At 33.7% G+C, this 13,309-nt stretch overlaps 1 non-coding gene across 1 annotated transcript; it reads right to left on the bottom strand.

The window, feature by feature from the left end:
• Positions 1-7,967: 7,967 nt before the first annotated feature.
• On the bottom strand, positions 7,968-8,076 carry LOC112793726 (small nucleolar RNA R71). Its single transcript, XR_003198424.1, has one exon. It is a non-coding gene; the product is annotated as a small nucleolar RNA R71 (small nucleolar RNA).
• Between the last annotated feature and the right edge of the window lie 5,233 nt (positions 8,077-13,309).

Raw genomic sequence — 13,309 nt, 5'->3', positions numbered from 1 at the left:
TTGAAATTGTTGTGAAATTATATATATTGTTTAATATTTAATGCCTTATAATAAAAGGAGATCCCGCCAGCCTACCATTAGGCGGGCGGGGAAAAAATTCAGGACCGTCTTACTAGGCGGGACGGGCTTTTGGCGAGACAGGACGGACTTTTCCGTTTGTCACTCCTAATAGGAGAACGGACATAAATACCCGCCCCATAAAACTTATTAAATATACGTGAATATAAAATTATTAATTTATCCTAATTTATATATACGTAAATCTATTTCTTGAATTTAGTAATCCTAATTTCTGTCACCAATTCAAATTTTTTTTTCTTCCAGACTCATTCTCAGCCTTGATCTTCTCTCTCTAACTCACTTTCTCTACCTCTCATCAAGTCCGTCACTATGTCGCTCAGTATCGTCCTAAAAAATTATGTTATATTATTATGTTGGATTATTTTTTTATGTTTTCTCCTTTTGAAATGTTATTTTTCATAACGAATATGTTATAAATTGTGTTGAATTATATTGAATTGATTATTTTATGATTTATTATATTATGTCTTTTTGTGTTAATTTTTTTAAAAATTTTCAAAGAATATTCGTAGATATCCAAAGAGATCTACGTTCTCTAAGGGGTAATTAAACAGGAACTTGCAATGATGGAGAAAGAACGGGGACATTTTTTTTTAAATAGGAATGAGGGATGGAAAGTGGGTTTCTCACGCTCTCCTGAGTCCTCATTACCATATTAATTTATTTTTCAATTGAATAAATTATATATTGAATAACAAAAGTTGCTATCAGTTTCTTTTCACACTAACTAATACTCAACGATGGTGTTTCGATACACCATATTACCAAAAAATATTAATCGATCTAATAACTTTTGTAATGACATAAGTTTATGAATTTGAAAATTTAAAAATTATTTCATAAAATGTGAAGTTTTAACAAGTAATAATGTTGATCATATTATTTTGATTTCAAGAATGTATACGATAACAATAAATAAAATTGTCCCAAGTAAATTTCAACAAAGACAAAAATTCATAAGTATTTTTATTAATGAAAAATTAATCTATTTTAAAGACAAATACAATTTTTTTCTATGGATTTCCTAACTTGGCAAGTCGAGAATTAATCCACCACATATTGATGCTCTATTTATTAAGGGTCTGTCGCTAAGGCTGCGTTTGTTTCTGAGAACAAGACAAGACAAGACACTGAGAACAGGACAAGACAAGACATTGATGGACAGAAACACAAAATTTTGTGTTCTTATATTCTGTTTGGTGATAAACTAGAACAAATTATAAAAATCTAATTTATTCTCATTTTTTTTTCATTCAAAAAATTTGAGATGAAAAATATAATAATAAAAAATATAATTATGAAAAATTAACAAAAATAATGAAAAAAAGAATAAAAAATAAGTTGTATCCCTTGTTAGTATCCCTGTGTCCTTTCTGTCAGGATGGATACAAAATACACTAATTCAGTTTCTCTGGATACACTGTCTCTGTCTATGTCTCCTCTGCCAAACATGATTGTGTGTCTCTGTGTCCATGTCTCAGTGTCCTGTCTCTAAACAAATGCAGCCTAACTAATGGATTGTAATACACACAAGGCGAGATTCAAACTCCAAATATTTGCTTAAGCGGGCAAATAAGATGACCATTCAATAAATTTAAATTGATTAAAATAAATATTAATTATTTTTAATATTTTTAAATCGTAAAATATTTATAATAATAATTACTATGTATATTTTTTATTTAAATTTAATAAAAAATTTATATAATTTTATGTATTATCCTTATTCCGTATAGGACACGGCAACGTTACTAATAAATTCATAAATATATCTTATCTTTTATGGTAATATATTTTTCACCACCAAAATTTTGAATTAAAATAAAAAAATATTTAATTTATTATTTGTCATGATAATAATTAAGACAATAAATTTTATGTATTTATTTAATTATTTAATGAAAAATTTTTATATAATATTTAAAAATAGAAAGACAATAATACTGCCTATAAAAGTAATAACAATATATTGTGCCACTGTAAATAATATCCTCCATATCAATTGTTTAATTAGTGTTGTTTATAACTTTCACTTTATGCCACTCTAAATAGTATCCTCCATATGAGTTGTTGAACCTTTTTGCAAAATAATTAGAGCATGAAACATTAAATAAATACAAATACCAACTCGAAAGGAAAGAAATTATTTTTGAACAACTAAATTCTCATTCAATTTGTACTTAAAAGTTGAAATAAAAAAATCTCTTATTCTCCAAAAATAAAATTATTATCATAAAATAATTTTTTTTGACAACTTACACAATGTGATACAACTCTAAAAATTTATACATATTTATTTTAAGATCAAGAACTCTTTCAATAAATAAAATTGATTATATACATATTATTAAAAGGAGTTCTTATAAGCCATTGTAAATTATTTGTTTATTAGTAAAAAATATTTATGATTTTTATCCAATGATAAAAAAATATACCACCACCACTTATAATTCATGTTTCACAAACATGATTATGCATTATACCGATCTGAATCAATTTGTGCACTGCACATTAAATATACCGCTTTTTTTAGGCATGTTGAGTATGGTATTTTCTATAATCATGCAAATCTTTTGTTTATATCCTGACACAAAAATATAGTCAGACCCAAAATAAATAAAAATTTACCCAAGAAAGCTAGCCTTATTTATACCTACCTGACCTCATAAAGGTCGGACGCAACAACAACAATTCAGTTTTACTTATTTGAATAAGTAACTAACTTTTAAGATACCTTTTATCTATCTAGAAGGGAGATTTAAATAACTTTCTTAAAAAAAGGAGAATGGCTATTCACCATTAAAAGTGGAACTCTTCTAAAAGGTAGATATCTTTTCTACTATAAATACACTAACACCTTCAGGTATATTCAGAACCCAATTTACTAAACTCCTGCTAAACCCTTGCTAACTTAAGTATCAGAGTCCCTTGCAGGTACCACCCCCACCTTCATTACGACGTTGGATGGTGGCACCTTAGCATCCGAAGACGTTGGACTCAACCTTAAAGGGATTGTGAACCTCACGTTCAGACCCAAGTTACCATTTCAGGTAACTCCTAAAATATTAGCGCCATTGTCGGGGACCTAAAAGTCTACACCCAATCATGGTGGACAATCAGTTCGAAGATGGCCACACGGCGTCTGAGTCAGAACCAGAACCTCACAATGATAATCGAGCACTCATGATACCTCCACGACATGAAAGAGCGAGTAGTCCACACGGAGAGGGTACATTAGAAAATCCTCTACCGTGGAGAATCTATTCGGACGTTCATCCACCCAAGAATGAAGAGCCCCTCATTCAATAGAGATCATGGAACTTGTGCACGAGCACCATGACTGATTAAAGCAACTTGAGAAGGAGATTGAGTGACAAAGAGAAGTTGAAAGATATTTGCGAAAAGAGGTACATCGACAAAGAGAGCAGGAAGAAAAGTTCTCGAAACTAGAGGTCGACCTTCAAAGTCGGAGTAATTGGATGGATTGGAAGGAAAGCCCTCTTGGAGGAGAAGATCCGTTCATTGAAGAGATCATGCGAGCTAAGGTTTCTAAGAACTTCAAATGTCCCAACATGGACCTCTATGACGGAACAACCAACTTGAGACACCACCTCAGCAATTTTAAAAGTCGGATGTACTTGGCTGACGAGTCCGATGCAACTTGTAACTTCCCGTATTTTTTTTAAAATTTAAATATGAATAAATTTTTGTGTATCTTATTAAGTTTTAAATTTTATATTTTAAAAACTATTTAAAAAGTAATTACATTAATTTTATGATTATTGAAGTTTAAACTAATTATGATTTATTCAATTAGTTTGAACTATTTATTAGAAACTATTTTAATAAGAAAAAATTAAATTAATTTTTAAAATTATTATTATTATTTGAATTTGGATTAATTAAGATTATTATATAATTTTGTTATAATAAGGTATTATACATAATCGATTTTATGATAGCTAGAGTTTAAATTAATTAGAAGTTTTATATAATTTTTATTATATGAGATATTTTGAAAAAAGATAAAATTATTATTATTATTATTATTATTATTATTATTATTATTATTATTACCCGCTTTGATTAAAATAAAGTTTAATTAATGTTATTATAAGTTTAAAAATTGCCGGTATGAGTAAATATCGGTATTTTTCGGTGAACTTAACTTTGCTAATACTTCATTGTATATCTTTAATCATTATGGTACTAATATCATTTATATTAGTAACTCATATATATTTATTCCTATATATATTATTACTTGTGTTTTAATATATCTAGCTTTCATAGTTATCTGTATAAGATATTTATAACTTGAATAGTTGACTCAGCAGCCTTAAGGTCGCTGATGAGCGGATATTTTATACGCTTTTTGCCATCATTTTCATATAGTTTTTAGTATGTTTTGTCTAAGTTTTATTAAGTTTTATAGGTTTTAGTGCAAAATTCACATTTTTGGATTCTACTTTGACTTTTTGTGTTTTTATGCAATTTCAGGTAATTTTTGGCTAAAATTGAGGAGCTGGAGTAAAAGTCTGATTCAGAGGTAGAGAAAGCACTGTAGATGTTGTCCGGATCTAACCTCCTTGCATTCGAAAGAGCTTTTATGGAGCTACAAAAGTCCAAAGGGAACGTTCTTAACGGCTTTGGAAAGCTAACATCCAGAGCTTTCTAGAAATATATAATAGTCTATACTTTGCTTCAGAATTGAAGGCCCAAAACTAGTGTCCAACGCCAGCCTCCTACCCTATTCTGGCGTCCTGCGCCCAAAGGAGAAAAGACCAGCGTTGAATGCTCATAAAAGACCCCCTAGCCACCGTTCAACGCCCTAGAGGCCTCCTAGCATGTGGATATCATCAAAGTTTAGCCCAAACACTTACCAAGTGGAACCCAAAAGTGGATTTTGGCACTAAAAGATTGTTTTACCCTTCTTATGTAATCCTTAGTCATTAGTCTAGTATTTATTTGAGAATTTTTAAACTATTCGGGGAACATATACACTTTACACATTTTTCATATTGTACTCTCTATCAGTATGCGTTTCTAAACCTCCTAAGTTGAGGGGAGGAGCCCTGCTGAGTTTTATGAATTAATAAAAGTATTACTGTTTCTTTTCAATTCGTGTTTGATTCTCGATTCTAAGATTATCTTCGTTCTTCATCATTATGAATGCGTTGAACTGGAACAAGGTTATCTCATTCTACATGGGTTCAGAGTGCGTCTTTCATCGGACAATGATGAACCACTAGCTTGATTATACATCTCTTAGACGACTAATCCATGACTTCGTTGGGGGACTTCTCGAGACATCAGTTCAGCCGAGGTATGGGGAGATTAGAGTCTTTGTGGTAGAGGTTAGAACATAAAGGTGCAACATTCTCTGATCCGGAAGATTCGACATTGTCTATGGCATTTTGAGTAGGATCATTAAGGAGAATGGACTGCAGAAGCTTCACTCTCAATTAGAATAAATCCACGCTAACCTTGGGGTTTAGATCTGAAGGAGCATTTGCGACCTCTCAACCGGCGTTGATCACATACAGCTTGCCATAGAAGAAATCTTTCACAGTTGAAGCAGACAGTAAAACCAGAAGAATAAAGCATCTCCAAGCCTTAACCATCTTCTTATCATTGCAAACATATCAACCTAGTTAAGTTCTCTTTATTTCCTTTAATGCGATTAAACAAAATACCTTCTTCTTCTATTTGCCTGACTAAGATATTCAAGATAACCATAGCTTGCTTCAAACCACAATCCTTGTGGGATCGACATTGACTCGCTCAGCTATTACTTGGATGACCCAGTGCACTTGCTGGTTCAGTTGTACAAAGTGTGAGAATTCGTGCCACCAAGTTTTTGGTGCTGTTGCCGGGGATTGCTCGAGTTTGGACAACTGACGGATTATCTTGTTACTTAGATTAGGTATTAATTTTAATTTTGTTTGAGTCTTTTATTTTCTTCTTTTTTTTTTCAAAAATTTCAAAAAAAATTTCTCAAAAATCTTTTCTTTTCTTTATTAATCTTTCTTTTTAGTTTGAGTCTCTTGGTTTTGTTCTTGTTGAATTTTTGAATTTCCTTGAGGTTTTTTAAAATTTTTAAAAATAGTGTCTTTTGTTTGAATCTAGTGTCAATCTTTAAGTTTGGTGTCTTCTTGAGTCTTTTCTTTAAAATTTTCAAATTTAGAGTCTTTGGTTTTCAAAATTTTTAAGTTTGGTGTCTTTTGCATTTTCTTATTTTTTTTGAATTCTTTGAGTTTTGTTCTTAGTGTTCTTCTTGATCTTCAAAGTGTTCTTATTTTTCTTTTTGTTTTAATTTTAAAATTTTTAAGTTTGATGTCCCTTTGTATTTTTCTTTAAAAGTTTCGCATAGTAGGTGTCTTAGATCTAAAAATTTTAAGTTTTTGTGTCTTTTTGTTGTTTTTCTCTTTCTTCATTAAATTAAAAAGTAAAAAACATAAAATATCTTTTCTTATCTTTAATTGCAATTTTTGAAAATTACAACCAATTTTTTAAATTTTAATTTTAAAAAAATCATTATCTTATCTTACCTTAGTTTTAAATTTCAAAATTCAAATCTTTTCAAAATCAAATCTTTTCAAAAATCATATCTTTTTCAAAATCTTATCTTATCTTTTTATCTTTTTTTAAAATTCAAAATCTTATCTTATCTTATTTCAAATTCAAATATTAAAATTCAAATTTCAAAATTCAAAAATTTAAATTTCAAATTTCAAATTTCTAAATCAAACCTTTTCAAAAATCAACTATATTTCAAATCTTTATCTTATCTTTTTTCAAATTCAAAACTCAAAATTTAAAATTTCAAAATTTAAATTATAAAATTTAAAATTTAAAATTCAAATTTCAAAATTCGAATTTCAAATTCAAAATTCAAAATTAATTTCAAATTTCAAATTTTAAATTCGAATCTTTTCTAATTTCTATCTTATCTTGTCTTCAAATCTTTTCGTATTTAGTTACTTGTTTTCTCTTTTTTCTTTTTCAAAACTTCCTAACTAATTTTTCTCTCTCCTATTTTCAAAAATTCTCTTCTATCTCTCTCTTATATTTTCAAAAATTCATCAATTAATTTTCAAATCTTTTTAATTAATTAGCTTCTATTTTCGAATTGCATTAATAAATAAAATAAAAACAAAAATATTTTTATTCTTGTTTATCTTTTTACTTCTAATTTTCGAATTCTTCTTCTCTCTTATTCGAAATTCTTCTTCTCATTCTTCTATCTTCATTCTTCTTTCTTTTATCCCTCACATTCCATTGGAAATTCTCTGTCCTCTGGCATAGAAGCTTCCTTTCTTGTTGTATCTGTGTTTTCTTGTTTATGACCAGGTACAGGGATAAAAGCCTCTCTTTAATCTTGATCCTGAACCTGGGAGGACTTTAAGGAGGAGCTTACAATAAGTTAAAGCACAATACTCCGGAAGAAACCTTTCAAAAAATTTCGAACAGGAAGGTGAAGACATGGTAGCCGAGCCTAATCATGAAGGAAAGGCAAGAAAGGTTCTTGGTGACTTCACCATGCTTACCTCTGATTTTTATGGCAGAAGCATCTCTGTATCTGCCACTGGAGCTAACAATTTTGAGTTTAAGCCTCAGTTAGTCTCTCTTTTGTAACAGAATTACAAGTTCTATGGACTTCCACTAGAAGATCCACATTAATTCCTATCTGAATTCTTGCAAATTTGTGACATGGTTAAGACCAATGGAGTAGATCCTGAGGTTACAGACTTGTGCTCTTTCTCTTTGCTGTTAGAGACAGAACTAAAATATGGTTGGATTCTCAACCAAAAGAGAGCTTAGACTCTTGGAAAAAGCTGGTCAATGCTTTCTTGGCCAAATTCTTTCTTCCTCAAAGGATGAGCAAAATCAGAGTGGAAGTTCAAAACTTTTGACAAAAAGAAGGTGAATCCCTCTATGAAGCTTGGAAAAGATACAAGCAACTGATTAGGAGGTGTCCTCTTGGCATGCTCTCAGAATGGTCTATCCTAAGAATTTTCTATGATGGTCTGTCTGAGATGTCCAAAATATCATTGGAAAGCTCTACAGGTGGATCACTACACTTGAAGAAAACGCCTGCAGAAGCAAGAGAACTCATTAAGATAGTTGCAAATAACCAATTCATGTACACCTCTGAGAGAAATTCTATGAACAATGAAATCTCTTAGAAGAAAGGAATTCTTGAAGTTGACACTTTGAATGCCATCTTGGCTCAGAACAAGATCTTGACATAGCAGGTCAGTTTGATCTCTCAGTATTTGACTGGAATGCAAGCTGCAGCTGGCAGCACTCAGGAAGCTTGCTCTGAAGTAGAAGCTTATGATCCTGATCAACCCACCATGGAGGAGGTGAATTACATGGGAAAACCCTATGGAAACACCTACAACCCTTCATGGAGGAATCATCCTAACCTCTCATGGAAGGACCAACAGAAATCTCAGTAAGGTTTCAATAACAATCAAGGTGGAAGAACCTAAGATAGGTTCAACAACAGGCTACCATTCCTATCTTCTCAAGGGAATATGGAGACTCCTAAGCAAAGTCTTTCTTACTTAGCCATTCTAGTCTCCAGCCTCTCTGAAACCACTCATAGTTTCATAACTGAGACAAGGTCCTCCATTAGAAATTTGGAGATATAAGTTGGTCAACTGAGCAAGAGAATCCCTGAGACACCTTCTGACACTCTTTCTAGTAACATTGAAGTAAACCCAAGAGAAGAGTGCAAGGCCATCACCATAGAGGATGAGGCCGAATCTAGAGAGATTGGGATGGCGTTGAACGCCAATGAGGAAGACCTCACTGGGCGTTCAACGCCCAAACTGGCCAAGAGACTGGCGCTGAACGCCAGTGAGGAAGCCATCACTAGGCGTTCAATGCCTACAATGGTAGAGAACCTGGCGTTGAATGCCAGGAAGGAGGTCTGATAAACTGCTATTTTATGGCTTATCTTGTGCTTAATTTAGTGGATTTTACCTATCATTCTCACACTTATTCATGTAATTCGCATGTTTTACATTTTCCTTCCTAATTTTGTGCTATGATTGAAAACATGCTTCTTAGGCCTTAAAATAGCTAAATTTAATTCACCTTGATTCTATTCAATGCTTTGATATATTTTTTAAGTGATTTTAGATTTAAAAGGCAAAGATTGGATTGAGGGATTGAAGAAAAAGCATGTGAAAATGGAGAACTCATGAAGAAATGAAGGAATTGCAAAGCTGTCAATCCTGACCTCTTCATACTTAATCGACCGTAACTTGAGCTACAGAAGTCCAAATGAGGCGGTTCCAGTTCCGTTAGAAAGCTAACTTCTGGGGCTTCAAAATGACATAAAGTTTGCCATAGTTGCCATGAAGTTAGGCAATGCGCACGCGTAGATCATGCGTACGCGTGACCTTGCGAAAGTTTAGCGACGCATACGCGTGAGCGACGCGTACGCGTGACAGAGCCACGTGCTGCACATATCAGGAAACGCTGGGGGTGATTTCTGGGCTATATTTGGCCTAGCTTCAATCCCGAAAATAAAGATTAGAGACTGCAGAGTGGGGGAATCATTCATTCACTTCTCATTATTCACACTTTAGGTTTTAGATGTAGTTTTCTAGAGCTCTCTCTCTCTCTAGGTTTTAGGATTTTCTTTTCAATTTTTTCTCAATTTCAGGTTCAATGTTCCTTTAATTTAGTTTCTTTTCTACTTTTATTTGTTCTAGCATTCTAGTTTATTTATTTTCCTTGTTTATAACTTTATGTTGATAATTTAGTTTATGAATGTTTCATGTTAGATTCAATTTCCATATTAATGCAATTTATATTTTCTATGGTTATTATTGCTTTCTTTAATTTGTGTTATTGATGTTTGTAATTGGTTGTCTAAATTTAATATTCCTTGTTACTCTTCTATGTTTTTATGTTATGCCTTCCAAGTGTTTGATAAAATGCTTGGTTGGATTTTAAATTAGTTTTTTATATTCTTGACTTGGATTGAGTAGTTGAGACTATAGAGTTATCAAATTCTCTTGTTGAAGGATAATTGAAAATAGCTGATTGGCTTAGTGTTTACTAAATCTAGTCTTTGATTAGGACTTGTGAACCTTAGTTGATTTTCCTCACTTGACTTACCTTCATTGTAGAGGTTAACTAAGTGAAAGCAAAATACAATTACCATCACAATTGATGACGATAACGAGGACATGACTTTTAATTCTCAATCCTAGTTAAGAGTTTTCTTAGTTATTAATTTAATTTCTTGCCATTATATTTTCTTGTTCCTTATTTCAAAAAACCCAAAAATATACTTGATCATAACGAATAATAAACCCTTCCCTGCAATTCCTTGAGAGACGACCCGAGGTTTAATACTTCGGTTAATTTTATTGGGTTTGCTTAAGTGAAAAACATTTTAAATTTGATTAAGGTTGATTTGTTGGTTTAGAACTATACCTGCAACGCGATTTTATTGTGAAAAATCTTTACCGACATTTTTCTCCCATCAATTTTTGGCACCGTTGTCGGGGACTTGCAAATGTGTACCTTATTATTTGTTATTGTGAATATTTTTTCCTTTTTATTTTTTTGTTAGTTGTTTCTAGTTTAGGAGTTTATTTTCATTATTTCTTATTAGTTTTTGTTTTTATTTTCTTTTATTACTATGAATTCTCACTCTTTTGGCTATGAGTTTGGTTATAATCATGTTGTAGGAAGTGTAGATTACAATGAGGGCTTGCAGCAAAGATGTGGTAGCCAAAGATAGGAGGAGCCACAAGGATTTGATCAACCCTCTTGGCAACAACCACCTCCAATGTACTATCAACAACTGTTCTATGATGCATACCAAGACAATGGTTATGGTGGACCTCTCCGTGACAATCAATACCCACTACAATATACCTATGAACTCCCTCCTCAACATAGTTTTGAACTACCTTATTCACAAGCCCCATGTTACCAAACACCCCCATATGACCCTAATCCCTACCCACCATACCAAGAGCCTTATGAGCCATACGAGCCATACACAGAACCACCCCAATTCCAACACAGTTACTCCCAAGAGCCACCACCTTCATATACACCATGTCTATATCCATCAATCCAAGAGTCATATGATCCTAATTATGTTAGCCAAGCGGGACAAGAGCCACAGGATCATTTTAAGGAGGCAATGGATCGACTTCAAGAAACCATCCATCAAATGGAGCGAGAAGAAAGACAAAAAGCACACGAAGCTCTCATGGCTTACAAATATCAACTTGAGAATGAGGGACTGGATTATGTTGTGCAATAAGTGGAAAAGATGGAGAGTGTTGAACCGCCACATCGTTATCAAGATGAACCACCCTCTTATCATGAACCTTTCCTCCCAAGTAGTGAACCCTCATATCCACCCCAATCTCCAATGGATGACACTCTTGGTGTTCTTCCTCAAGAGCAAAGTGAGATGCAAAGGATGACACTAGAGTTCATAGCTACCTTAACTGAGGTAGGTGATAATTTAGCTTCAATGCATTTCAACACTCAAGGAACTTCATTGGCTACATGTGGCGAATCTAATGAAGAACGTAGCATGAAGGAGAAACTAGAAATTCCGGTGGTAAGTAAGGAATGTGACTTTGTATTAGAACAATTGGAGGAAGCCGTACTTGTTAAAGAGGAAGAAGTGGTCGAAGACTTAGGAGATGTTGAACCTCCATGGGAATCTAGAGTTGTAGAGTATTCCTCCAAGAAGCTTGAAATCATTGTTGAGGAGGGTAGTGCACAACCTCCAAGGCATGTTCCTTATGAAGAATTGGATAGAATAGATCAAGAAGAAAGTTTCCTTGGTGATAATGATCATGAAGCAAGCCCTCATAGTGATGAATGTACATCCGCAAATGAACTCTGTGAGTTTGAAGAACCCTCTCCGATTGAGTTGAAGAATGATGTGGAGATAGAAGTCGTTTGAAAAAGTTGGATGGGAGTAGAATATGCTTTGTCAAGATCGTTGGAGACTTCTCTACCTAGGGTGCCATCTACTCCTTCAATTGAGTGGGTAAAACTTATCTCTGTTAGCTTTATTGTCCCACTTGTGTATGCTATGCTTGAAATGGATGGACAACATAGGAAGCTTTGTGGAATTAAGTGTAAGAGAAGGATGTTTAGTGGTTGGAGTTGCAAATCAAGGCTCATCAAGGTTGAGATTTCAAGAGCTAGATGCAAGGGTTGGGCTAGTGATCCATTGGTTGGATCAAAGAGAAGAGTTTGGTATTTCATTGAGAATTCGGATTGCTTGCCACCCGGTTGGAACAATGATGATGCACTTCAAGATGGGTGTAGGAACAAGATTTGGGATCCCGGCATACAAGAAGATCAACTTTGGGAGCTCAAAGCTTGTGAAGGATCTCATCAAGGCTTGGTGAATTCACTTGAAAATGTTGGAGCTTATTGGAAGTCCAAGCATTGGTGCAAGTTTCGAGATGCGTTCAAACACAAGCCACCATGACAATGAGCTCGCCGAATGTCCAACTTAAGGACTTTAACTAAAAGTGTTAGGTGGGATATACCCCACTATCGTAAACTCTTCCTATGTTATCTTTTATTTATATTGCTAATAAGTTATATTTTTTTTAGTTAGGTTTATTCAATTATGTTGTGGTTTTACTTATTTAATAAAGTCTGGTTTTACTTAGCTAGCCTGTTATTTCATGTTATAAAAAAAAGAATGCATCCACGCGTGAGCGTCTATGACGCGTACGCGTCATACGTAGGTGCGTAAAAATTAAAAAATAGGCAGATAGTTGCGCTGGAACTACGCAGGAACGGTGCCTCATGCACAAGCCAACCCACGCGTACGCGGGGTAAAAATCGGCGTCAATGGGTGATTTGACCAAAAGTTGTGCTGCCTTGGTGCTGGTGTTGTGCGTTTAGCACAACTAGTGGTCACGCGTACGCGTGACTGACGCTTACGCGTCACCTAGATTTTGACCCTCCCACGCGTATGCGTGGGCAACGCATGCGCGTCATATGTGCCGCGTCACTAAACCCAGCGTGCCGCCCAGAATCTTCTTCTTTCACTCTTCTTTTGTTTTTCAAACCCTAATTCTTCCTCCTTTCTTCTTCCATCTTTCTTCTTCATTCTTTCTACTTCTTTCCTCTTACCTCCTCCCTTTTCTCACCACCACCGGCGGACTACCACCAGAGACCCCAACTCCGGCAGCTACAATTTTCCTTC

This window comes from Arachis hypogaea, chromosome 3 (assembly GCF_003086295.3).
Source record: "Arachis hypogaea cultivar Tifrunner chromosome 3, arahy.Tifrunner.gnm2.J5K5, whole genome shotgun sequence".
In the NCBI taxonomy this organism is placed as follows: domain Eukaryota; kingdom Viridiplantae; phylum Streptophyta; class Magnoliopsida; order Fabales; family Fabaceae; genus Arachis; species Arachis hypogaea.
Note: the sequence above shows the minus strand (reverse complement) of the source record. Positions and strands in the feature narration are given on the sequence as shown.